At 38.9% G+C, this 26,993-nt stretch overlaps 1 protein-coding gene across 2 annotated transcripts in view; it reads left to right on the top strand.

Annotated features, from left to right (window-relative positions):
* HS6ST3 (heparan sulfate 6-O-sulfotransferase 3) overlaps window positions 1–26,993 on the top strand; it is a 647,173-nt gene that overhangs the window by 233,931 nt on the left and 386,249 nt on the right. The gene's annotated exons all lie outside the window — the stretch shown is intronic.

Raw genomic sequence — 26,993 nt, 5'->3', positions numbered from 1 at the left:
CTGCTTTGGATATTTGGGGTCTTTTGTGTTTCCACACAAATTGTGAAATTTTTTGTTCTAGTTCTGTGAAAAATGCCATTGGTAGTTTGATAGGGATTGCATTGAATCTGTAGATTGCTTTGGGTAGTAGAGTCACTGTCACAATGTTGATTCTTCCAATCCAAGAACATGGTATACCTCTCCATCTGTTTGTATCATGTTTAATTTCTTTAATCAGTGTCTGACAGTTTTCTGCCTACAGATCTTTTGTCTCCTTAGGTAGGTTTATTCCCAGGTATTTTATTCTTTTTGTTGCAGTGGTAAATGGAAGTGTTTCCTTAATTTCTCTTTCAGATTTTTGTCGTTAGTATATAGGAATGCAAGAGATTTCTGTGCAATAATTTTGTATCCTGCTACTTTACCAAATTCATTGATTAGCTCTAGTAGTTTTCTGGTAGCATCTTTATAATTCTCTATGTATAGTATCATGTCATCTGCAAACTGTGACAGTTTTACTTCTTCTTTTCTGATTTGGATTCCTTTTATTTCTTTTTCTTCTCTGATTGCTGTCGCTAAAACTTTCAAAACTGTGTTGAATAATAGTGGTGAGAGTGGACAACATTGTCTTGTTCTTGATCTTAGTGGAAATGGTTTCAGTTTTTTACTGTTGAGAATGATGTTAGCTGTGGGTTTGTCACATAGGGCCTTTATTATGTTGAGGTAAGTTCCCACTGTGCCTACTTTCTGGAGGGCTTTTATTATAAATGGGTGTTGAACTTTGTTGAAACCTTTTTCTTCTTGAGATGATTGTATGCTTTTTATCCTTTAATTTGTTAATGTGGTTTATCACATTGATTGATTTGCATATACTGAAGAATCCTTGCGTTCCAGGGATAACCCCACTTGATCATGGTGTATGATCCTTTTAATGTGCTGTTGGATTCTGTTTGCTAGTATTTTGCTGAGGATTTTTGCATCTATGTTCATCAGTGATATTGGCCTGCAGTTTGCTTTTTTTGTGACATCTGTGTCTGCTTTTGGTATTAGGGTGATGGTGGCTTCGTAGAATGAGTTTGAGAGTGTTCCTCCCTCTGCTATATTTTGGAAGAGTTTGAGAAGGATAGGTGTTAGCTCTTCTCTAAATGTTTCATAGAATTTGCCTGTGAAGCCATCTGGTCCTGGACTTTTGTTTGTTGGAAGATTTTTAATCACAGTTTCAATTTCATTGCTTGTGATTGGTCAATTTATATTTTCTATATGTTCCTGGTTCCATCTTGGAAGGTTGTGCTTTTCTAAGAATTTGTCCATTTCTTCCAGGTTGTCCATTTTATTGGCATATATTTGCTTGTAGTAATCTCTCATGATCCTTTGTATTTCTGCAGTGTCAGTTGTTACTTCTCCTTTTTCATTTCTAATTCTGTTGATTTGCGTCTTCTCCCTTTTTTTCTTGATGAGTCTGGCTAATGGTTTATCAGTTTTGTTTATCTTCTCGAAGAACCAGCTTTTAGTTTTATTGATCTTTGCTATTGTTTTCTTCATTTCTTTTTCATTTATTTCTTATCTGATATTTATGAATGATTCCTTTCCTTATGCTAACTTCAGGTTTTTAAAACTCTTCTTTCTCTAATTGCCTTAGGTGTAAGGTTAGATTGTTTATTTGATTTTTCTTGTTCCTTGAGGTCGGATTGTATTGCTATAAATGTCCCTGTTACAACTGCTTTTGCTGCATCCCATAGGTTTGGGGTCATCGTGTTTTCATTGTCATATGTTTCTAGGTATTTTTTGATTTCCTTTTTGATTTCTTCAGTGATCTATTGGTTATTTTGTAGTGTATTGTTTAGCCTTCATGTGTTTGTATTTTTTAGTTTTTTTTCCCTGTAATTGATATCTAGTTTCATAGCATTGTGGTCGGAAAAGATACTTGATACAATTTCACTTTTCTTAAATTTACCAAGACTTGATTTGTCACCCAAGATATCATCTATCCTGGAGAATGTTCCTTGAGCATTTGAGAAGAAAGTGTTCTGCTGTTTTTGGATGGAATGTCATATAAAGATCAATTGAATCCATCTTGTTTAATGTGTCCTTTAAGGTTTGTGTTTCTTTGTTTATGTTCATTTAGGATGATCTGTCCATTGGTGAAATCGGGGTGTTAAAGTCCCCTAGTATGATTGTGTTACTGTCAGTTTCCTCTTTTATGGCTGTTAGCATTTGCCTTATGTACTGAGGTGCTTCTATGTGGGGTGCATAAACATTTACAGTTGTTATATGTTCTTTTTGGATTGATCCCTTGATCATTATGTAGTGTCCTTCTTTGTCTCTTGTAATAGTCTTTATTTTATAGTCAGTTTTGTCTGATGTGAGAATTGCTACTCCAGTTTTCTTTTGATTTCCATTTGTATGGCATATCTTTTTCCATCCCCTCACTTTCAGTCTGTCTGTGTCCCTAGGTCTGAAGTGGGTCTCCTGTAGACAGCATATATACGGGCCTTGTTTCTTTATCCATTCAGTCAGTCTCTGTCTTTTGGTTGGAGCATTTAATCCATTTACATTTAAGGTAATTATTGATATGTATATTCCTATTACCATTTTCTTAATTGTTTTAGGTTTGTTATTGTAGGTGTTTTCGTTCTCTTGTGTTTCCTGCCTAGAGAAGCTCCTTTAGCATTTGTTGTAAAGCCGGTTTGGTGGTGCTGCATTCTCTTAGCTTTTGTTTGTCTGTAAAGCTTTTAACTTTCCTGTTGAATCTGAATGAGATCCTTGCTGGGTAGAGTAATCTTGGTTGTAGGTTTTCCCCTTTCATCACTTTAAATATGTCCTGCCACTCCCTTCTGGCTTGCAGAGTTCCTGCTGAAAGATCAGTTTTTAACCTTATGGGGATTCCCTCGTATGTTATTTGTTGTTTTTCCCTTGCTGCTTTTAATATTTTTTCTTTGTATTTAATGTTTGATAGTTTGATTAACTATAGTTTGATAGTTTGATTTGTGTCTTGGCGTGTTTCTCTTTGGGCTTATCCTGTATGGGACTCTGTGCTTCCTGGACTTGATTGCCTCTTTCTTTTCCCATATTAGGGAAGTTTTCAACTATAATCTCTTCAAATATTTTCTCAGTCCCTTTCTTTTTCTCTTCTTCTTCTGGAACCCCTATAATTCGAATATTGGTGCAGTTGCTGTTGTCCCAGAAGTCTCTGAGACTGTCCTCAATTCTTTTCATTCGTTTTTCTTTATTCTGCTCTGCGGTAGTTATTTCCACTATTTTATCTTCCATGTCACTTATTTGTTCCTCTCCGTCAGTTATTCTGCTATTGATTCCTGCTAGAGAATTTTAAATTTCATTTATTGTGTTGTTCATCATTGTTTGTTTGCTCTTTATTCTTCTAGGTCCTTGTTAAACGTTTCTTGTATTTTCCCCATTCTATTTCCAAGATTTTGGATCATCTTTACTGTCATTACTCTGAATTCTTTTTCAGGTAGACTGCCTCTTTCCTCTTCATTTGTTTGATCTGGTGGGTTTTTACCTTGCTCTTTCATCTGCTTCGTATTTCCCTGTCTTCTCATTTTGCTTAACTTACTCCATTTGGGATCTCCTTTTCTCAGGCTGCAGGTTTGTAGTTCCCATTGTTTTTGGTGTCTGCCCCCAGTGGGTAAGGTTGGTTTTGTGGGTTGTGTAGGCTTCCCGGTGGAGGGGAATGGTGCCTGTGTTCTGGTGGATGAGGCTGGATCTTGTCTTTCTGGTGGGCAGGACCGCGTCCAGTGTTGTGTTTTGGGGTGTCTGTGACCTTATTATGATTTTAGGCAACCTCTCTGCCAATGGGTGGTGTTGTGTTTCTGTCTTGCTACTTGTTTGGCATGGGGTGTCCAGCCCTGGAGCTTGCTGGTTGTTCACTGGAACTGGGTCTTAGTGTTGAGATGATCTCTGGGAGACCTCTCAGTGATTGATGTTTCGTCAGCCAGGAGGTCTCTGGTGGTCCAATGTCCTGATCTCAGCTCTCCCACTTCAGAGGCTCAAGCCTGACACCTGGTCGGAGCACCAAGACCCTGTCAGCCACACGCCTCAGAAGAAAAGGGAGAAAAAGAAGAAAGAAAGAAAAAGATAAAATAAAGTTATTAAAATAAAAAATTTTAAAATTGTTAAATAAAAAAATTTAAATAGTAATTAAAAAAAAAGAAGAGAGCAACGAAACCATTAAACAAATCCACCAATGTTAGCAAGTGGTAAAAACTATACTAAGATAAACATAAAAATCAGAAACTAGTCAGTCTCATACAGGGAGCCCCAAGTCTACAGTTGTTCCCCAAATCCACTGCTTCAAATTTGGCTTGAATCGTTGTCTGTTCACGTTTCCACAGATGCAGGTACATCAAGTTGATTGTGGAGACTTAATCTACTGCTTCGGAGGCTGCATGGAGAAATTTCCCTTTCTCTTCTTTGTTCGCACAGCTCCTGGGTTTCAGCTTTGGAGTTGGCCCTGCCTCTGTGTGTACGTCGCCCTTTGGTGTCTGTTCTTCTTCCAGAGAGGAGGGGGTTTTAGTAGCAGCTGATTAGGGGCCTCTGCTCACTCAGGCCGGGATGGGGAGGGGTATGGAATGTGGGGAGAGCCTGTGGTGACAGAGGGCAGTGTGACATTGCAACATCGTGAGGTGTGCTGTGTGTTCTCCAGGGAAGTTGTCCTTCGATCATGGGACCCTGGCAGTGGTGGGCTGCACAGTCCTCTGGGAGGGGAGGTGTGGATAGTGACCTGTGCTTGCACACAGGATTCTTGGTGGCTGCAGCAGCAATCTTAGCATCTCATGCCTGTCTCTGGGGTCTGCGCTGATAGCCGCAGCTCGCGCCCCTCTCTGGAGCTCATTTAGGTGGTGCTCTGAATCCCCTCTCCCCACGCACCCCAAAACAGTGGTCTCTTGCCTCTTAGGCAGGTCCAGACTTTTTCCCGGACTCCCTCCCTGTTAGCTGTGGCGCACTAGCCTCCTGCAGGCTGTGTTCACGCAGCCAACCCAGTCCTCTCCCTGGGGTCTGACCTCCAAAGCCAGAGCCTGAGCTTGCAGGCCCCGCCCGCCCTGGCAGGTGAGCAGACAAGCCTGTCGGTCTGGTGAGCGCTGGTCAGCACCGATCCCTTGTGCGGGAACCTCTCCACTTTGCCCTCTGCACCCCTGTTGCTGTGCTCTCCTCTGTGGCTCCGAAGCTTCCCCCCCCCACCCCGCCAACCCCCGTCTCCTCCAGTGGAGGGGCTTCCTAGTGTGTGGAAACTTTTCCTCCTTCACAGCTCCCTCCCAGAGATGCAGGTCCTTTCCGTATTCTTTTGTCTCTGTTTTTTTCTTTTTTCTTTTGCCCTACCCAGGTACGTGGGGAGTTTCTTGCCTTTTGAGAAGTCGGAGGTCTTCTGCCAGAGTTCAGTAGGTGTTCTAGTAGGAGTTGTTCCACATGTAGATGTATTTTTTTTTTTTTTGTAGATGTATTTTTGATGTATTTGTGGGGAGGAAGGTGATCTCCACATCTTACTCCTCTGCCATCTTGAAGGTCCTCAGAAGAGGGGTACTTTTATTATTATCCTCGTTACAGATGAGGAGATGGAAGCATAGAGAGATTTAAATAACTTGTCGAAGGTCTCATGATAAGTGGAAGAAGCAGGATTTGAACCCAAGCAAGTGTGGCTTTAAAGTTCCAAGTTCTTAACTCTAACGAGAAAGATTGTGGGTACCTACTAGACTCAGTAATATTTAAATCTACTGTAATAAAAATAGTTCTGTTATAGCAACAGAAAGAGAAATGAATGGAACTGAATGGAGTCCAGACATAGGTTCAAATACATGTGCGAATTCAGTATGGAATGTGGGTGACAGTTCACATTAGTAGGGAAAATTCAGTAAATGATATTGTGATAAACTGGCTAGCCATTTGGGAAAAAAAATAAAGCTAGCTTTAATCATTCTCTATACCAAACTTCCATGAATAGAGTACTATAATATAAAAAATGAAAACATAAAATTACTAGAAGAAAATATTACCAAACTGTTTTTAATAACAAGTAGGGAAAAGCTTTCATAACCAACAAGTCATATGACAAGATAGTGATCAATTTGACTACATATGCAAAATTTATCATAAGCGATCAAAAGATAAATAAAAAACTAGGGAAAAAGATATTCCTTCACTTATGCAACTGATACAGCTCTAATTTCCTCATTTATAAAGTGTTCTTACAAAATAAAAAAGGAAAAACATAATTCAATGAAGAATTACAGAAATGGTGATGGGCAAGAAATATTGAGGGTTTATAAACAAGAAAAATGCTCATCCTCCTATTTAAATAAATGAAATAATTTTTACCTATCATATTGGCATATGTCAGAGATTAAAATTTTACTACTTTACAGTATTACTAAGGGTGTAGAGAGAGAAGTAACCCTCATACACTAACCCCCATGTTGTTCAAAGGTCAACTGTACACTCTGATCTTTTGACCCAGTAATTTTACTACTAGTATTTATTCTAAATGCGTACTCTTACATGTGCCAAAAGATATATGCGGAGTTATGTCTGTTGCACCATTCCTTGAAACAGTAAAAAATATGCAAATAGAAAAATGAAAACTGTTTACAAATATGGAACTGGTTAAAAATAAATGATGGTATAAGTACACAGTGAAAAACTAGGCAGATATCCATTAAAGAGAGTTAGGTGACGGTGGTGTGCTGATGTAAAAACTTTCTCAGATTCAGTTTAGGGAACCAGTCAAATGCAGAAGGCTGATTGTTACAAATTCCCTTTGATTAGCAGCACTGACCACAAAGGAGTCACCTACATTTACTTTTTTTTTTTTTTTTTTTTTTTGCGGTACGCGGGTCTCTCACTGTTGTGGCCTCTCCCGTTGCGGACCACAGGCTCCGAACGCGCAGGCTCAGCGGCCATGGCTCACGGGCCCAGCCGCTCCGTGGCATGTGGGATCTTCCCGGACTGGGGCACGAACCTGTGTCCCCTGCATCGGCAGGTGGATTCTCAACCACTGCGCCACCAGAGAAGCCCTACATTTACTTTTATGAATTTAAAATTTCTGGAATTCCTTCCTCAAGAAGCTGTGAAAGTGGATGATTTTGAGGGGTCAGAGACAGGGTTTTGAGTAGAAGGAAAACATTATTTCATTATGTTGCATCTTGTACTTTTTGACTTTCCTTTTTGGTTTTGTCTATATTTTTTTTAATAAAAATTAATTAATAGTTTAAAAAGTTGGTCTATGATAGGGTTTAGTTTTATGATACATGATGTGAACCTCCATATATCTTCAAGTTTATGTCTGGTTCCTTTGAAAAATTAAATAATGTTACTGTTTTTTAGGGGAAAACAACAAATAATAATACAGGTTTTATTATTACCACAATGTAAAATGCATACAGGTGACTTAAAATGGAAGAGAAAAGGTAATGTAGTGATTGTGAGATTCTGATTTTTAATTTTTAATACCACTTTACTATTAGCCTTTGTAGTTTTATTTAAGTGAAGTACTCTGAAAAAAACCCTGTTAAAATCGAATGAGAGAACTACTTGCTATCAAATATACAACCATATTATATGTCAGTATTTCCAAGTGTACTAACCCAGACTACAGTCACTCCTCTGTATCTGAGGGTTCCACATCTGCAGATTCAACCAACTGAGGATCGAAAATATTGGGGGGAAAAAATTCCAGAAAGCTTCAAAAATCAAAGCTTGGGTTTGCCGTGCACTGGCAACTACTTCCATTCCATAGTATTTACATGATATTAGGTATTCTAAGTAGTCTGGAGATGATTTAAAGTATATGGGAGGATATTGCATAGGTTATATGTAAATACTGTACCATTTTATATAAGGGACTTGAACATTCTTGGACTTCGGTATCTGTGTGGTGTCCTGGAACCAATACCCCTTGGATACCGAGGGATGACTGTATAATGATTCAAGCTGCCTTAAGATGACCAATAATTTACCCACCCATCTAAAATATGTAACTGTTTTCTCGGAGAAAATGTTAAAATCCATTTAAAATGAGCGTCCATTGAAAAATTTAAGCAACTCCACAAAAAACTAACCAAAATGAGAAAGTGTCTGCCTCTGGGAATTGGCATGAAGTAGATATAACAGGCCAATTTTGTACAATATGAACGTCAAAAAAGAATAATTATAATAATGAATCATAACACATTAAATAAAAAGTAAAAGCATAAGTCCACTGTGATATATATGTATATGTATATGTGTGTGTTTACATATATAGTGTACAAAGAGATCCATTTTTAACAGAAGAATGCTAACTAATAATTATAGAAGAAAAGATAGAATCAGTGTTGCAATCCTTAATTCAATAATTGATCGGTTGAGGATCATCAGTGGATACTAAACCTTTCTTTTTTTTTTTTTTTGCGCTACGCGGGCCTCTCACTGTTGCGGCCTCTCCTGTTGTGGAGCACAGGCTCCGGACGCGCAGGCTCAGCGGCCATGGCTCACGGGCCCAGCCGCTCCGTGGCATGTGGGATCTTCCTGGACCGGGGCACGGACCCGCGTCCCCTGCAGCGGCAGGCAGACCCTCAACCACTGCGCCACCAGGGAAGCCCCGATACTAAACGTAAACGTTTTGGATAAAGGTGGTTGGGAACAGAATATTCACGTGGTCTCAAGGTGTCATCTCCCAGATTACTTACCTCTTGCAAAGTGAAAAATGTACCTGCACAGTAGAAGCTACCCTATCCATGTCATCAAACCTAGTATTGCCAGTAGCAGAACAATCTGACATTATGTCTCCTGATTTGATGTTAATGTCACCTAGGTAATATCCATGCCAAATATGTTAAACTGGATCTGATCATGAAGAAACAATTAGACAAATCCAGAAAGTGGGACATTGTGACAGCTAGCCTGGATTCTTTAAATAGTTAATATTATGATTCATTAAAAAAGCATAGGGAATATTTAAGTTAAAAAGATTTAGAGAGACCTAACAACCAGATGCAATGCATGGAATTTGGATGCTGGATTAAAAATAAAAAGGAGAGAAAACAACAAAAACTATTTTGGGGCTTTGAGAGCAATTGGAACAATTTGAATATAGGCTGTATAATGGATCATAAATTGAATTAATGTTGGTTTCTTAGGTATAATAATGGTACTGTAGCTACTTAGGAAAAAAGTTTTTATTCTTAGAATATGCAGTAGGAAGGAAAAAAACTATACAGTTGACCCTTAAACAATGAAGGTGTTAATCCGAATATAATTTATAGTCCGCAGCCCTCTGTATCTGTGCTTCCTCCCAATCCGCAGATTCAACCAACCACAGACCATGTAGTACTGTAGTATTTACTATTGAAAAACACCCACGTGTAAACGGACCCGCGCAAGTCAAAGTCGAGTTGTTCAAGGGTCAACTGTATATATATAGAGAGGAAGCGAATGTGGTAAAATAATAATCGATGAATCTCAGGGAAGGGTACACTGTTATTTATTATAATATTCTCTAGGTTTGAAACTTTGCAAAAATAGCTTGGTGGCTTGCGCTATTTCTGATGGTTGGCATAGTAGGTCCTTGATGCGAACTTCATCTTTGCCTTCGGGGTGAAATTACAGTGTTTGGAGAGGGTGCTTGGGAAGGACCTAATGAGGCAAGGTGAGCGGGACTCTTATTTTCACTAGAAACAAATGACGATTGTTAACGGGAATAAATGTAGTTCCGTGGCAGCTTTACCCAGGGTCACCTTTTTCTTCCTAAAACCGCTTCTACATTGGATGGGTTATCTGTGCTCCATAACTGACTGGCGGTCAGAGTGTCGAACAGCTTATCATAAACATATTTGCTTTAAATTTTTTTGGATTGGATTTCCGTGTAGGAATATGGAAAACTGTCTAGTTATATGGGCAAATTGATGAATCAGTACACTTTTAGAAAACCTTACTTCCTCATTAAAGTTTTAATTTTTTTAACCACTGGTAACTGGTTCTAAAAATGTGGTTCTCACATCAGCAGCTTCAGTATCACCTGGGAAACTTGTTAGACATGCAGATGAGGCAGACATTGGAAGTGGGGTCCTGCAATCTGGCTTTATAAGCCTTCAATGAATGAAGTTGACAGGTCCCCTTATGGACACATAGGTTGTCGGGAATGGCCGCCAGTGGTCCTGCTGCTGTGGAGAGGGAGGGGGGACATCACACAGATTTTGGGATCCTTCATACCATTGGTCTGAACGTGCCGAAAGCACTGAAAAATTCTGGGAGGTTTGGCCTAATAAGGTAGAACAGCAGAAAGTGGATTAATACCTCCGAAGAGAATAGGTTGCCAAACAATTCTGCCCATTTTCTGTCCCAGCAGGGGTTGGTAAATCCCCTCCAACCTGGGCCAAGGGAAGATTTGCTAGAGGAGTAGCCAGCAGTAAAGGAGGAGTGGGCATGGGGGTGGAAGGACAGGGACACGCTAGAGCCATCCCATCCCACCATTGATCAGGGGCCAGGGGCCAGTCTGGAAAGGGACCTAGGCTGGGTCCTCCAGAGAGAAAGTGAGGACACGCTTCAGATGGACAGGGCAGAGACGAAGTGTACAGTGTGCTTGGCCAGCTCAGAGTTGCTCCTAAACAAACAAGAGTTTGGGAGAGCAGGAGCTGGGCCCATTGTTGAAGGACCGGGTGCTGGCACAGTCCAAGAAGAGAAGCAGCTGGGGACTTTCCTGGGGAGGTTAAAATAGACTCCATTTTGAAGTTAAAAGAAGTTTGATGTTTCAGGTTAAAAGAGACTCCACTTTGTAGGGAGAGAACAAAAAGACGCAGGGTATCTCAGCTTCTGGGCCAAAAGTGTGGGTACCCTTTGGGTATTTTGTAGGACATATTGACAAAAATAGGGGAGGGGGGAAATGTCTTATTCAGTGCTCCTTTCTTTGGGTGCAGGACAAGGGGGATTAATGTTGAATGCCCTCTAGGGCTTTGGGAATGATCAGCCCTTCAAGCTCGTTGTGGGAAACCAGCAGAGAAGCAAGGCAAAACTCAACTCTGTTACTAACACAGGTAGGAGGAGCCAGGGGAGGGCGCTGAGAAAATGTCAATCACCTGCTATCAGAAAGAGAGCTGCCAATATCCTGTCAGGTTCGGCTTCTGTTGATACCAAGGTTGCTTCAAGATGGGGACAGCCATCATTATGAACAGCTGTGAGGAGGTCAAAAGAGGTAGGGAATGTCATGATTATTTTGAAATTCCCAGGAGACAGAGCAACCTTGATTTATGATGTTTTTGTATAATTAAAAAATGCAAGAGGAAGCAAAAGGGCATTTATATACCAGATATTTATGAGTGCTTAACCAAGGGACTAAAATATTATTGGAAATACTATGTAAGAATGGTATATTAGTTAAATAAAAGTAGATAATATGAATAATTAGGCTATTAATAGCTAACGAGTTGATTATCCCAGTTTAGAGAGTGCTTTCCTGTACATTATTAGATGTGGTGCACCTGTGAGTAGTAAGGGGTACACTTTTATCTCCATATTGCAAGTGCAGAGGTTTGGGCTAACAGTAATTAAATGTCATGACTTATCAGGAAAAGACTATGATTCTAGTCTAATCTTGTGATGCCTTAGTTTATCACAAGGCTCTGCTGATCCTACTATTAAAAAATGTTTTTGGCTCTCTTTTAAATGACTTTCTTTACTTCCTCTTATTCTGAATGATGTGGAATAGAAAAAAAATGTTAGTAAGAAATTTTTAAAGATTCCTTTATAAAAGCTGTTAGGGAAAGCTAAGATTGTTTCATCCTCCCGTGTCTGAGTTTGGATCCCAAGTCATATCATTTTAAAGTAACACCTCACTAGCCTTTCCTTATCTGACAGTCTCAATTAGAGTTGCCCCTTGAACAGCAGGTGTTTGAAATTCCAGGGTCCATTTATACAGGGACTTTTTCCCAGTAGTAGATAGTACAGTATTATACCATCCGAAGTTGGTTAAATCCCCAGATGAGGAGCCTCGTATGTGTGGAGGGCCACCTAGAAGTTATAAGGGTTTTCCAGTGCACGGAGGGTCGGCACATTGTTCGAGGGCCACCTGTACTTGAAAACAATGCAAGGGTGAGTTACCCATCCCCGGAAGGGCTAAAAACAGAGTGGGGCTGCTCACTTGTTTTGGATGTAAAGGAGTTTCTTGCTTTGGGAAGTGGTTAAGCTAGATAACCTTTAAGGTCTGACCGCCAGGATTCCATGAGGAGTTGGAAGCAAGTGAAAAACAAAACAAACAGGAACAGCAAAACCCAGTTCCTCTGAAGCCAAAGTAGGTGCTGCAAAGTCTGGCTGCTTAATGCAACTTCCTTGCTCCTTAGAGACACACTCATCTGGTCTTGCTGCTCTTTCTGGAAAAACATTGGAAGCTTATTTTCCTGATTTTCTAGGTCAGTGGTTGGTTCCCAGGCCAACAGCATTGCTATCACCAGGGAAACTTGTTGAAAATGCAAATGAGAATCGGAGACTCTGGGGGTGGGGACCAGAAGCCTGGTTGTAACAAGCCCTCAAGGTGATCCTGATACAGCTTAAGTTTGGGAACCACTCCGCTAGGTAATAGGAGAGTAGAAGCTGCACATTAAATCTAGTGGAAGAGTAATGCGTAGTAGAAGAAGACAGATGTGAAACACAGGAATCAAATGAGCCATTCTGTTTGGGGATCCTTTCGTGTAGGGATTGGTAATACAACCCATATATATATGAAAAGAAAATCCACCTTCATAAAATAACCTTTATAATTTTTATTTTGGTGACTGGTGGATAAGTTAAATGAGTCAAGAATTTATTTTGCTCATCATGCTGGAAATAAGAAAATAATTTATAAAAATATAGGATGGCTATTATTAAAAAACAGAAAATAGCAAATGTTGGCAAGGATGTGGAGAAACTGTAATGCTAGTGCCTTGCTGGTGGGAATGCAATATAGAGTAGCTGCCGTGAAAAACAATTTGGCGGCATAGAGTAAACATAGAACTACCATATGATCCAGTAGTTCCACTTCTAATCATATACCCAAAAGAATTGAATTTAGGAACTCAAAGAGATACTTGTATGCCATGTTCCTAGTAGCATTATTCATAATAGCCAAAAGCTGGAAAAAGCTAAATGTTCATCTGCAAATGAATGGATGAACAAAATGTGGTATGTACATACAATGGAATATTATTCAGCCTTAAAGAGGAAAAAATTCTGAAAAATACTACAACGTGGGTGAACCTTGAAAACATTATGCTACATGAAACAAGCTGGACACAGAAGGACAAATATTGTATGATTCCCCTTCTATGAGGTACCTAGAATAGGCAAATTCATAAAGACAGAAAGTATAGGTTACAAGGGGTTGAGAGAGAGGGGGCTGAGTTATTGCTTAATGGATACAGAGTTTCTGTTTGAGATGACAGACAAGTTCTGTAAATGGATAGGGTGATGGTTGTACAACATCATGAATATACTTAATGCCACTGAATTGTACACTTAAAAATGGTTAAAATGGTAAATTTTACGTTATGTATATTTTACCACAATAAAAAAATATGATGAAAAACACTGGAAGGAAAGTATTTTAAGAGTTTAAGTTAACGACTGTTTGTGCTCATCCTATATGTAACACAGGATTTTGTCAGACCAAGAGGAAAGAATAGATTATCTCCATTTATTTTAAAAGTCATTCATAGTCTCCATTCTGAAGTAAACATTGCATACTGCAGAATTGCCAAGGACTGAATAACTATGATTTTAAATTTTATAAGTACCTATTTAAAGGGACATGCTTCACATTCTTTGAAATAGATTCTTCCTTTCCACCCAAAGTGATCCAGCAGGGTTGGGCTAGGCACTCTCTTTTGCTTGGTCAAGTTTAGGTCAAGTTTTGGGTCAGAATGTCCATTGTGGAATGACAGAAGTCTGGGCAGAGATATTTTATATGTAGTTTGCTGGGGCGAGGAGGCGGAATTCCCTCTTACGCTACCCTCAGATATTCCACCCCTGTCCCACATGAGACAGTGAACATGGAGATTCTGGGTGTGGTTTAATCTAGAAAGATGTGGTTTGTGGGCATGAATGTTCTCATAGTGTTGTATTCAAGTATTCCATGCCAGCCTGTCACATTGGCATGGGAAGGGTGTGAGGTAGGGGTACCAGTATTAGGCCTGACCTCATTTAACAAGTATTGATTGGGTTGTCTCTCTTTTTCTACTCTATGTTAGGCATTGGAGAGTTATAGGTAAAAACAAAAGGTATGTAATAAGGAGTTCAAAATCATACTTGTTGCACTATTCTATTTCTCCTGTAAGACTCTTCTTTATGAAAACTCTCTTGTCAACTGTGACATGTAGCATACATTATCTAATGCTGTTGTTTCTAAAACTAATATATGTAATTACCTAAATAAGAAGATTAAGGAGAGGCTGTGAGTGTGAAGTGTATTTTCAAGTTTCATATCTTTTATTTATTTATTTATTGGTCACGTATCACACGTGGTATGTGGGCTCTTAGTTCCCTGACCAGTGATCGAACCCACACCCCGTGCATTGGAAGCTCGGAGTGTTAACCACTGCACCGCCAGGGAATTCCCTCAAGTTTCGTATCTCTATCAGGCCAGAAAGTATAATTTCCTTTTAAAAAATATGGTCATCATGCCTATAGAGGAAAGAGCAGATATTTCAGGAAAAATTGGGATTTTTGTGTTTCAGTTTGACAACTGGCTAGCTATTCAGTCTGGGTGAGTCAAAAGACTTGAACCTAAATTTGCTAATATTTCCAAGTGAGGATCTTAATATGACTACCTCACAAGGTCGTTATCATCCTAAATGACATAAATTACAAAGACAGCCTTTGAAATCACTAACGTACTTTAAAGAGACATTAGCTTTACTATGCTTATTTTAACATGATCTTATTTATTACTGAATTAGTTTTGCTCCTTCTCTAGGAGATTGAATTTTGTTATACACTTGAATATCTTGGAACACTTTTCAGGTACACGTGAATCAAAAACATTTTTTCATATTCTTATAATTTATTGTGTTTAAGAATCACCTGGGTCCTTGAATTCCAGGGCCCATGCCCAGACGTTCTTCTTTGGTGAGTCTAGGGTAGTAGTTCTCAATCTTGAATGCACATCAAGATCATGTAAGGAGTTTACAAAACTCCCCACACCCAGGCTGTACCCCAGACCTATTATGTCAGAATTCTGGGGCTGAGACCCAGGCATCAGTACCCCAGGTGATTCCGGTGTGGGTGGTCTAAGAACCATCATTTAAGAAACATAGCTTTAAAGAGTAAGTTGCTAAATTGACCTTCAAATAATTACAATTTGTATTTTCCTGCTGTGTAAAAGAACATACTTGTTATAACATAGACTTAATAGCAATATTTAAAAGTACTTTTAAAAGAAGAGCTGAAGTAAAATAAATATTCTGATCCTGTATGGCAAAACTTCATATAACTCTAAGATTATATTCTTAGACAATGGTGATATTATAAAAGCAATATGTATTGAGAAATGAATAATAAAAAGATTTCCATTTTAAAACCTTTTGGTTATAGGATGATAGGGTTCAAATATATTTTTGCAAATCTGATGTCTGCATGTTTTGTTCCCTGTGCTTAATTAAATATTGATCCCCACTTTACTAAAATCATAGCTGTTGACTGTGATGCTGGTACAATCTTGCTATGCTCACTTTCTGAGATAAACTCTTAATTTCCTGCTTCTCAGTTCTTACTGGCCCTTTTTCCTGTTTTTTAAGACCTGTCTACTTCGTAGATGTTAACAATGATGAAAATGAAAGGGATGTAAATGAGATAACGTTAAAGCTCTTTGCAAAATGTAAGAACAAAACCACATCACTCATTATTATTGTTGATGCAAACAGCTCGGAGTGTCCTAGGACTCAGTCACATTAAAGGACAGAGGAGGAGAAGCTGCTAATATCTGGCTTGATTAACAGGGCTTGTTTTGAGATCTTGCTTTGTAATCTAATCCCTTTACCAGTGGCCCACTCCCCTCTTTTATTTTCCCCTGATAACTGTTCTGACTACATCCATTCCATACTGAGCAAATTTCTATTGATAATTCATTGAAAACTCATGTCATGAATTTTAGTTCTTTCCCCCGTAAATGTATGAGGTCAAAGGGAGAGTGTCCAGAGCACGATATTTCACTCCAAACTCCTACATTTCCCACATGATTTTGTTCAACAACCCCTGCGTGCTCCTCCCACCCCACATCGCTTGCTACGTCTTTTTCACTGTCCTCGGACACAACTTTCTCTACTTTATTATGCATAATATCAATAGTTCATTAAATTGAGGTTCTTCTTCTGCGCTTGCAGGCTGAAACCTATAACCCACTCCCAAATCCAGGGCTCTCCAGTTAGGGGGCTCCCCTGTTTGGACTGAAGATGTGGTGCTTATAAATAACAAAATTTTCAGGACTCAGTCATGAGAGAATAGCTGCTTTGTTTCAAAGAATGTTTTCTATGAATGCCTATTAGATTAAGCTTTATTTGAAGAAGATGTGTTTTCCATCCAGCTGGTAGACATGTTCCAATGAAAAAAGGACTTCTTACACCATGAGAATTAATCCAGACTCGAGCCAGAAAGCCTGATGTTCAGAGCTTTTAAAAAACCGTCATTTACTCTTTTGTTTTAAATTACATGGTGTCATTCAGGATCTACAGTATAATTCTTCATTTGAACAGAAACATAATAAAACTGAGTAAAAATTCGATTTTTGCCAGTCATATTTATGCATTTTCTTGTCTTAGTCAACTATCAATTAGTTAGAATTTGTCTGCGTTAGGGATTGTTCCATCCCTTTTCCTCTTTCTCTTTTATTTTTGAGTTTAGACAAAGCATTCTGAATTTGCCAGGGAAATGAAAGGAGACAAAATAATGAGTAAGTTATGATATTGTAAGGGTTGCATAAGGGTTCAAGAGCAGGATGTGTCAAAACTGTTGACACACACCAGTGTTTATCATTACTAACAATCTAAGTCTTTATGAACTCCCTAACTCCATTTCTTGGTGTACATGTGTAAGGACACGTTTCACCCCAAGGAAACATTGATCTTGATATCACTGGGATCTAGGAGAGGTGTACAATTCCATCACAGCGTACTGTGTTTGGATTTAGGAGGATTAAATCCGTGAAAGAAAAATGGTGCCTCCTGAAGTTGTGGTTTTGAAGCGGGGCATGTGGGAGTGGGGGTGTGTGTCACTCATAATCATGAAGGGTAAGGACCCAGGGCATTTCAGCACGGCTAGCCCTTCCTCTAGAACAAAACCCAAATCCTCCATTAGCAGGAGCTAACCCTCTTGCAGCATATTAGAGAAAGGATCCAAAAGTTCTTTGTGCAAAATTACCAAGCAGAGACTGACTGATTCCTGGTCAGAACCAACTGCAGGGGAGTGCACAGAAGGATATTTGGTGATTGAATCAAAAGATCACCCCCTCCTTGCCCAGTTTTCTGCACAGTGAAGCAGAAAGCAGACGCCTTAGCATACCCAATTGCCTTAGGTCTTGTTAACAGATGTCTGATGACTCTGCATGAGTATAATCTGGGATCCTGCAATATGACCATCGTTTGAGCTGACACAGAAGCCTTTCTGGCAAAGCCTGGGGAAGGAAGATGCTGAAAGTTAATTTTTAAAATCTATTCTCCTTCCAGCCAGCCCTGCACATTTGTCAGGACCTCACTGGCCTCTGTCATCTGGGCAGTGGATGCACAAGAAGACTGATGAGTGCAGGGATGAGGCTGTTAGACACCTCTTCAGGGTGATTTCTAGGGCTTCGCTGCCCTTCCATAAGTACAAAGTGGAGCAAAGGATATGAAGTAAGGTGGGTTCCCCCCTCCCACTCATTGAAAGGGAAGGAAAAAAGATGAGGTTTTATATAATTTTTGCCTGGAGAAAATGTGGGGAGAGCTAGGATGCCAGGGCCCTGGTGACTATTTTCAGAATGAGATTTTTTAAAATGTTGTCCTCTTTCCACCTCTTTAAAATTTTTTTTTAGAAGTTTGGTAAAAATTTCCAGACAGTATAATTATGTTGATGAGTTAATGGATGGTTTGAAACTTGGGGTTTCCACTAATACTGATATAGCAAGTCACTTCTCTCTGGCCTCAGTTTCTCAACAGGAAATAGGAGGCTTGGTCTAGATCAGTGATCTGTCATCCTGGCTGCATCTTAGAATCATCTGGCAAATGGTGAAGGCAAACATAGAAGAAAACCAACAAAAAAATTGATGACTGATTTCCAGCCCTGTACATTTTGATTTACTTGATCTCAGATAAGGTTCAGGCATTGCTCTTTTTAAAAATGTCCACCACCCCAAGTGATGCTAATGGATGGCTAGGGTTGAAAACCAGAGACCTATAGTTAAAGATATTTTCAACTGCAGTGTTTTGCAATTGTTTATTTGCAACCTTTCTTTCTCCCCTTAGAATAATACAATTTTGTCAGTTCTTTTGTTTATTCCTACATTATCTTTAGAAAGTTTTCTGTATAATATTTGTAATATATGAAAAATTTTTGTAACATGTGTAAGTTACAAAGCATAACAGTAATATGAAAACCCATGAACAAATTATCCAACTTAAGAAGTAGAGTCCCAGGAATTCCCTGGTGGTCCAGTCAGTGGTTAGGACTCTGTGCTTTCACTGCCGAGGGTGCAGGTTCAATCCCTGGTTGGGGAACTAAGATCCCACAAGCCATGGCAGCCAAAAGAACCCCCCAAAACAAAAACAAAACTAGAGTCCCACCATTAGTTTTGAACTTGCTTATATGTTCCTCTAAATCCTTATATCTCCTGATTCACCCAAGGGTAATTAGTGTTGTGAATTTTGTCTTCATCATTTCTATTTAAAAAATGTTTATTATTATTACTCTATGCATGTATTTCTAAAACATATCTAATAATATCTGTTTCGTTGACTTTTGCTGGATTTTGAGCATTATAAAAATGATATACTCTGTTATCTTATGCAATTTTTTCTCTTGAAGTTGTTTTTGAGTCATTCCTGCTGTGCATAGCTGTATTTCATTCATTTTCATTGCTGTGTAATATTCCATTTGTGTGAACATAGCACAGTTTGGTAAGTCATCCTTCTGACTATGAATATTGGGTAACATGTTACCCTACTCCACTGAATATCATGGACACATGGTATTGTAAGCCTTTAGAATTTTTGCCAATCTGATGTGTATAAACTGGTATTTCAGGATGGTCTTAATTGGCATTTCCCTGATTACGAAACATCTTTTAACATGTTTATTTACCGTTTGAGTTTTTATTTCCATGAAAGTTCAGTTCAAGTTTTTTGCCCATTTTTCTAACGGTTGTTTTTATTTCCTTATCAATGGCTATTACTTCTTTACCCACTTTCTAATATTAATTCCTAGCAAGCAATATATGTGGAAATATCAATTTTGTATGTTGCAAATGTCATTCTGTGGTGTCTTGATGAGCAGTGATTCATTTTAACAGTCAAAATCATCAATCTTTTCTAACTATGCTTTCTGTACTTTAAGAAATTGTTCAGATCATTACCAAGGGGGGAAGGGGGGGGATGAATTAGGAGATTGGGATTGACATATACACACAACTATATAGAAAATAGATAACTAATAAGAATCTACTGTATAGCACAGGAACTCTACTCAATACCCTGTCATGACCTATATGGGAAAAGAATGTAAAAAAGAGTGGAGATATATATATGTATAACTGATTCACTTTGCTGTACAGCAGAAACTAATACAACATCGTAAATCAACTATACTCCAATAAAAATTAGTTTAAAAATAATAAAAATAAAGAGCAGGAAAAAAAAGAAAGAAATTGTCCTGTACCCTATATCCAGTCATCTTGCTAAATTCATTAATTCTAATGATTTGGCTGTAGGTATTTTGGAGTTTTTCCTGTATAGATAGTCATATCATTTGCAAATTATGATAATCTTATTCCATTTTCCCTACATTTTCCTGTATTTTCTTCTCCTTGTCTTTTAGTGCTTTTTGGACTGCTGGTACGATGTTAAATAGAAGTGGTGACACGTGGCATCATTTTCTTGTCACCAATTTTAAAGGAAAGACTCCTGACATTTCAGCAATGAAGCAAGATGTTTGCTATAGCGTTTTGAGAGATGCTTTCTATTAAATTAGGGAAATTCCTTTCCCTTTCTAGTTTTCTAAGAGTTCTTTCTTTCTTTGTTGATCTGATTTATCATTTTACCATGTTTATAAAACACGTTGGCCATGTTTTATCAGTTTACCTTTTGGCTGTGATATAAACAAAGAGCCCATATACTTTCTTCATGTTTACTGCAGCATTCCTAAGACCTGGAACAGGTCTGGTATTTAGTAGCTGCTCAAGAAATACTCTGGGGGATTGACTGATGGTTCCCTAAGCATGATTCAAGCAATATATATGGCATCAAAAATATCTAGGACCATGTCTGACTCTAGTAGAAAGTCATTTATTAGTAATATAAGGGTCAGCCCAGATCTTTAAAACATACAGAATGTTTAAGTAATATGTGGTGTATTAATTCAGTGGAATTTATACAGAATTAAAATATATTTGAAGGCTATTAGGGAATAAAGGACAATAAAATATCATGTATTCAGTCTGGGTACAATATGGACAAAAAGTCAATAGGAGTATGCCAAGATGAAAATATCTGTTAATTAGATTATTGAGCATATAGATGATTTGTCTTCATCTCCTGGTCAAACCTTCCTTTAATGCTGCCGTACTTTTATAGTCATTAAGGAAAAGAGAAGAAAGATGCTGTATGAGTTTTCTAGAGCTCCTGTAATAAATTACCACAAACTTGGTGGCTTAAAAAAAAGGAATTTGTTCTCTCACAGTTGGTTCTGGAGTCCACAAGTCCAAAATCAAGGTGTCGGTAGGGCTGTGTTTCCTCTGAAGGCTCCGAAGCGGGGGAGGATCCTTCCTTGTTTCTTCCAGCTTCTGGTGGCTCCAGACGTTCGTTCGGGCTGCTTCACTCCAGTCTCTGTTTCCATCTTCACGTGGCATCCTCTTCTCCCCATGTTCTACCTCCATGTATCTTTTCTAAAGACACTTGTCATTGGATTTAGGTCCCATTTGAATAATCCGAGATGATCTCGTCCTAAGATCCTTACCTTAATTATGTCTGCAAAGATCTTCTTTCCAGATAAGATCATATTCACTGGTTCCTGGAGGTTAGGTCGTGGACATATCATTTTGAGGGTCACCATTCAACCCACTAAAGACACGTACTTTCCTGAAGCTAAAGTACAATATCTTGACACATTTCAGTATTTGGAGATCATGCACAGTATACACATAAATTGGATAGCACTGTATATACATTTAAGACAACATATTTCAAAAAGAATTTTGGCAGTGTATTATTTTTATGAAAAGGACAAGAATGATTATATATAGAAATTGTGCCTTAATTTATAAGTCCGACATTGATATGAAGGATAAGCTTTCTATTTTCCATTGTCTGTTTACTTGCATTCCTTACCAGTTTGAAAGCAGGGCCATTGAGATTTTTGTTCATGTTGTTAACAAATATATGATTTAAGGAGATGTGAGAGGACTCTCTTACGTGAAGCTGTGACTGTTAAGCAGGATCTTCCTCAAGCATCCTCTGCTTATTTCAATCATGTCTGTTCTCATCAATTTGATTGGAATAAGTGGCGGGGTTTTTCCCAATGTAATCCTGGAGGTGTACAAATCACAGTTTGCCTGACACGCTGTTATCGACGTTAAAAACACCGCTATGTCTATCACAGCTTCTAAGTTGCAGTTATCTTATTTTGTCATGATGTTAATTTAAATCTGTTTTCCTTCTCTCTGACAGAATTAAAAACATTAAAAAAATTTATTGTGGTAATGTTGGTTTGTAACATTATTTAAATTTCACATGTACAACACTGTATTTCTCCTCCTGTATATACTACAGTGTGTTCGCCAGGAAAAGCTTAGTTTCTATCTGCCACCATACAGCTGACCCCCTTTACCCGTTTCTCTCTTCCCTCCCCCTTCCCCTCTGGTAACCATTACTCTGTTCTCTATAAATGTGCTTTTGTTTGGTTTGTTCATTTATTTTGTCTTTGAGTTTGTTTTTTATATTCCACATGTGAGTGAAATCATACAGTATTTGTCTTTCCCCATATGACTTATTTCACTTGGTATAATACCCTCAAGGTCCATCCATGTGGTCGCAAATGGCAAGATTTCGTCTATTTTTTGACTGAGTAGTATTGCATTGTATGTGTGTGTGTTTTTGTATTCTTCTGAAGTGGAATAGCTGAATCACATGGCAGTTCTATTTTTAATCTTTTGAGGAATCTTCATACTGTTTTCCATAGTGGCTATATCAGTTTACATTCCTACCAACAGTGTATGAGGGTTCCCTTTTCTCCACACCTTATAGAATTTTGACCCTGTTAATCATGCTGTGTGTTTAGGGAGAACAAAATGATTCAGTTTTGTTAGGAGAGCGTTAATTACAAAGTTATTTAGTGTAGCTTTCTGTCCCCAAGCAGGCAAACACCTTGACCAGGCCCGTCCAAGCTCTGTCTCTCCAGAAAGAGAGGGCCAGTCTTAATCATTATTAGGCTGTTCCTCAAGTATGTATCCTATCATATGTCCTTATATTATTATATTATCATTTTACTCTGTATAGTATTTTTATTTGTTTATTTTGGTTAGTCAAAAAAAAGACAAGAACTGAAGAGAAATTTTAAATATATTGGGAAGAGAATCTGACCTAAGTGACACTCAATAATTGGAGATTTTTTTTTTTTTTTTTTTGTGGTACGCGGGCCTCTCACTGTTATGGCCTCTCCCGTTGCGGAGCGCAGCCTCCGGATGCGCAGGCCCAGCGGCCATGGCTCACGGGCCCAGCCACTCTGTGGCATGGGGGATCTTCCCGGACCGGGGCACGAACCCGCGTCCCCTGCATCGGCAGGCGGACTCTCAACCACTGCGCCACCAGGGAAGCCCTGGAGATTTTTTTAATATTGAATTTTTAAGGTTATTATTTAATGGGTTTTTTATGTCTATTTTACTTCTCTGGCAAACTTCGTGTCCTTTCCAGCTTTACGTATTGGTATCTGCTACTTTAGCCTATTTCACCTTGTGGAATTCCCCATTCTCTGTAATTTCATCAGTTTTCTCCTTCTTGTGGTACTTGCTGAATCTTTGTCCCTGTCTCTTTCTATAGACCCTACTCAAAGATGTAGTTTGTCTAAGAAAGAGCAAATCACAAGGGCCTTCAAGACATTCCTCCTGTAAGCAAGTAGAACTGCTCTCTTGTTCTTTTTAACTTCCATCTTCAGAGAAGAACTTGAGTAGCTGTGTTCTTCACCAGATGCTTGCTATGGGAGCCTGCAGATGACATGAAAAGGTCACTAGATGTCAAAGAATGTGGAGTTCTGGCTCCCCTTTTCACTGACCCCACGGGGCCTCATGGTCAACATCTATGAAACAAGGAGTGGCACAGATAATCTATAAATTCCCCTCCAATTCTAAAATTTTATTATTATTATTTTCTTCTAACTCACTAGCTATCCCAGGTAGACTGAATTAATTTTATATGGTGAGCTAAGTCACAAGGACCTTTTACTTCTCTTTACCATGTCCAAGTCTTTCCTGTCACACCAGGAAGCTCTGCCCCTGCCCACCTCTTCTACTTCATCACGGGCCAAACTCCTCCTTGCTCATCACACTCTAGCCCCCCTGACACCCACTGTTTTCTTTTAACATAGAAGACCCTTTCTTTTTTATTTTAATTTATTTATTTTATTTGTTTTTAATTTTGGCTGCATTGGGTCTTCATTGCTGGCTGCGGGCTTTCTCTAGTTGCAGCAAGGGGGGCCTACTCTTCGTTGCGGTGAGCGGGCTTCTCACTGTGGTGGCCTCTCCTGTTGAGGAGCATGGGCTCTAGGCACGCGGGCTTCAGTAGTTGTGGCACGCGGGTTCAGTAGTTGTGGCTCATGGGCTCTAGAGCGCAGGCTCAGTAGTTGTGGCGCACAGGCTTAGCTGCTCCGCAGCATGTGGGATCTTCCCAGACCAGGGCTTGAACCCGTGTCCGCTGCATTGGCAGGCGGATTCTTAACCACTGTGCCACCAGGGAAGCCCAGAAGACCCTTTCTTGCTTCAGAGTCTTTGCACTTGTGCTTTCCTCTGCTCGACACACTGTTCTTTGGCTGTTATCTTGTGTTTTTTCTTCTCTTTCTACAAGACTTGGCAAATACTCCGCCTTCTTGTAGTCATTGCCTGACCTCTCTGTAAAGACCTGCCCCTTCATCCACTTACCTCCGACTCCTAGTTGTTTCCCATCACTTTGCTAATTTTCTTTATAGCCTTTATCATGATCTGCAATGATCTCGCTTCCTTGTTTCCTTTTTATTGTCTACCTCTACTCTACACCCAAGCATATAAGTACTTAAAGGGTAGAAATCTTCTCTGGGTTATTTCTGCTGTATCCCAATGCCTAGAAGAGTATATGGATAGGTATCCAAAAAAAAAAAAAATTCATTGAATGACTTAATTTTCCTGAGTAGATTAAATTGCTCTTGAATAAAGCACATTTAATAAATTATCATGATCTCTCTAAGAATCTCTATCTTCAAGCCTGTGACCTGGGTCAGTGTGTATAGCAGGGTGTTTATTTTGGTTCTCAATTATTTGTCCTTATTGCTTATTGCTATCTGTCAACACAAGATAAAAGCCAATTAACATGTGCCACCTAAACTCTAGAAAATTGTAATATACTAACCATGCTTGACCTTGAGTGAAAACTGAATGGTGGTATTTACTTGATGTGGAAAATATATCCTATGGATTTAAACAACTTAGATGTTACTGGTAAAGATTTTTTTTAATGAATATTACTGTTTGTTGCACTAGCATCTAATTAGGGCTTCCGAGAAGCCCTGGGAAGATAAAAGCTTCTCTCTGTGTATATATATATATATATATATTTTTTTTTTTTTGCGGTATGCGGGCCTCTCACTGCCGCGGTCTCTCCCCTTGCGGAGCACAGGCCTCGGACGCGCAGGCTCAGCGGCCATGGCTCAGCGGCCTAGCTGCTCCGCGGCATGTGGGATTCCCCCCGGACCGGGGCACGAACCCGCGTACCCTGCATCGGCAGGTGGACTCCCAACCACTGCGCCACCAGGGAAGCCCGCTGTGTATATATTTTTAAGGCTATATTTCAATGATAATTTCAGCCAACATTTCTCTCTGGATTTATTTACATATTTTGTTTTCAGTATTTTGAGTTCCTGGCATTTAATTTCCTTAATTCTCTGTTTCCTGAGCTTTGCAAGTCAGGCAATATGGTAACCATGCCCTCAGAAGCATCTGGAACCCCGAATGATCAACATAATCTAGGCTTCCACCAAGTAGGTGGTGTGACTTGAGTCAAGAGCAGATGGAGTTAAAAAGGGTGGATAATAATATCTAGAGACTAAGCTAAGTAAAGAAAAATAAATTTACCTTCATGGCCTAAGATACAAGTGTATTTTATCTTTTATAGAACATAATGTGCACATATGCTACAAGTACCATTTGTGCTTTTTTATGGATTGATATCTAAAATTGTTTTGGCATTATTAACTACAGATGCTAATATGTTACTGTTATCTCCTGTAAGAGACTCTTGGTAAATAGACAAATGCTTGGGAACCATTGTGTTATCCTTCATGTCAAGGGTCAGATAGCAAAGTAATTTAACCCAGAGATAAATTTGTTCTTTAGTGTTAAATTCACATGACACTGATATGTCATGTTTTCAAAATGGACTGTAATGTTTTGTTAGGGAAAATTGCATTGCTTCAAAAATGTCCAAGACTGGTAACCTGGCAAGAGCCTGACGTATCAGGGATTAAATTCTCGATCTGCCTTTTACCGACATCTTTGACATTTATAGTTTATGACATTATCTGTGATCTTCAGCAAGTTCCTTAGCCCTTATGACGTTCCTTATCTATAAAATGGGGAGAACATTTTATAGAGGAATTATTGTGAGAATATTTTGAGAAGTATTATAAATTCCTGGAATATGGTACATAAATGCTTATTTTTTTCCGTCTTTTCCCTTTCCCTAGAAACTTTGACTTTTGAAAATTAAGGATTTGTTCTTCCTAAGAAAAGGGAGCTTAACTTTAAAAGAAAAAAAAAAGCACACACATACATAAATAATTATTGGTGGTAGATCTCGTATTTTTGCTATATTTAATGAGATCTAGGTGTAGAGTATGAGAACTAGCAAATAGTAGGAGTCCTATAAAAGGAACGAAAGCAGTATTTCCTCAGATATTTTCTCTCAATAAAGAAGCAACAATTCCTACTATGGATGTACAATCTATAAAATAATGAACCAAATGATACATTAAGGCACAGACTTAGCATACACGTGCTGACATCTGTGCTGTTTCCTTCTGATGCACGTCTTCAGACAAAACAATTTAAGCATTGTTTTAAAAAGAACAAGGAAATTGAATATGACAAAACAAGTGACACTATTAAAGAGCAAGAGAAAATCCAGAACAGGTATACAAAGCAACATGTTACAGGACCAAAGGTAGTCAACATTGGACAAACATTTTATTATAGAATAACATGCAACCTGGGTTAACAGAAAGAGATGTACGATAAAATGCTTGCTTGGTAGAATTTGTCTTCCCTTACAGTTGGGAAATCTCCAAAGGAAACCCCTTTTACTGTATTTGTTGAGTTTTGATGGGCTTGATAGACTGAATTGTCACTTATAAAGTTAGTCTTGTTCATGCCATTTTACAGTCTTGGGGAAGGTTAGAATAAGAACAGAGAACCTCAAGTCATGTTTCCACAAATGAGATGAAGAATATTATTGAAGGATGGATTTTAGGCATCATGATAACAATGTACTAGGTGCTGTCCAAGGTCCTGGGGGTACAGCAGTGAGTGAGACACCATCTCTGCCCTGTTCCATCTTGCAGTCTAGTGGGAGTTACCTGTGAAT

This window comes from Orcinus orca, chromosome 18 (assembly GCF_937001465.1).
Source record: "Orcinus orca chromosome 18, mOrcOrc1.1, whole genome shotgun sequence".
NCBI classification, from domain to species: Eukaryota; Metazoa; Chordata; class Mammalia; order Artiodactyla; family Delphinidae; genus Orcinus; species Orcinus orca.
This window is presented reverse-complemented; position numbering and strand designations above follow the sequence as displayed.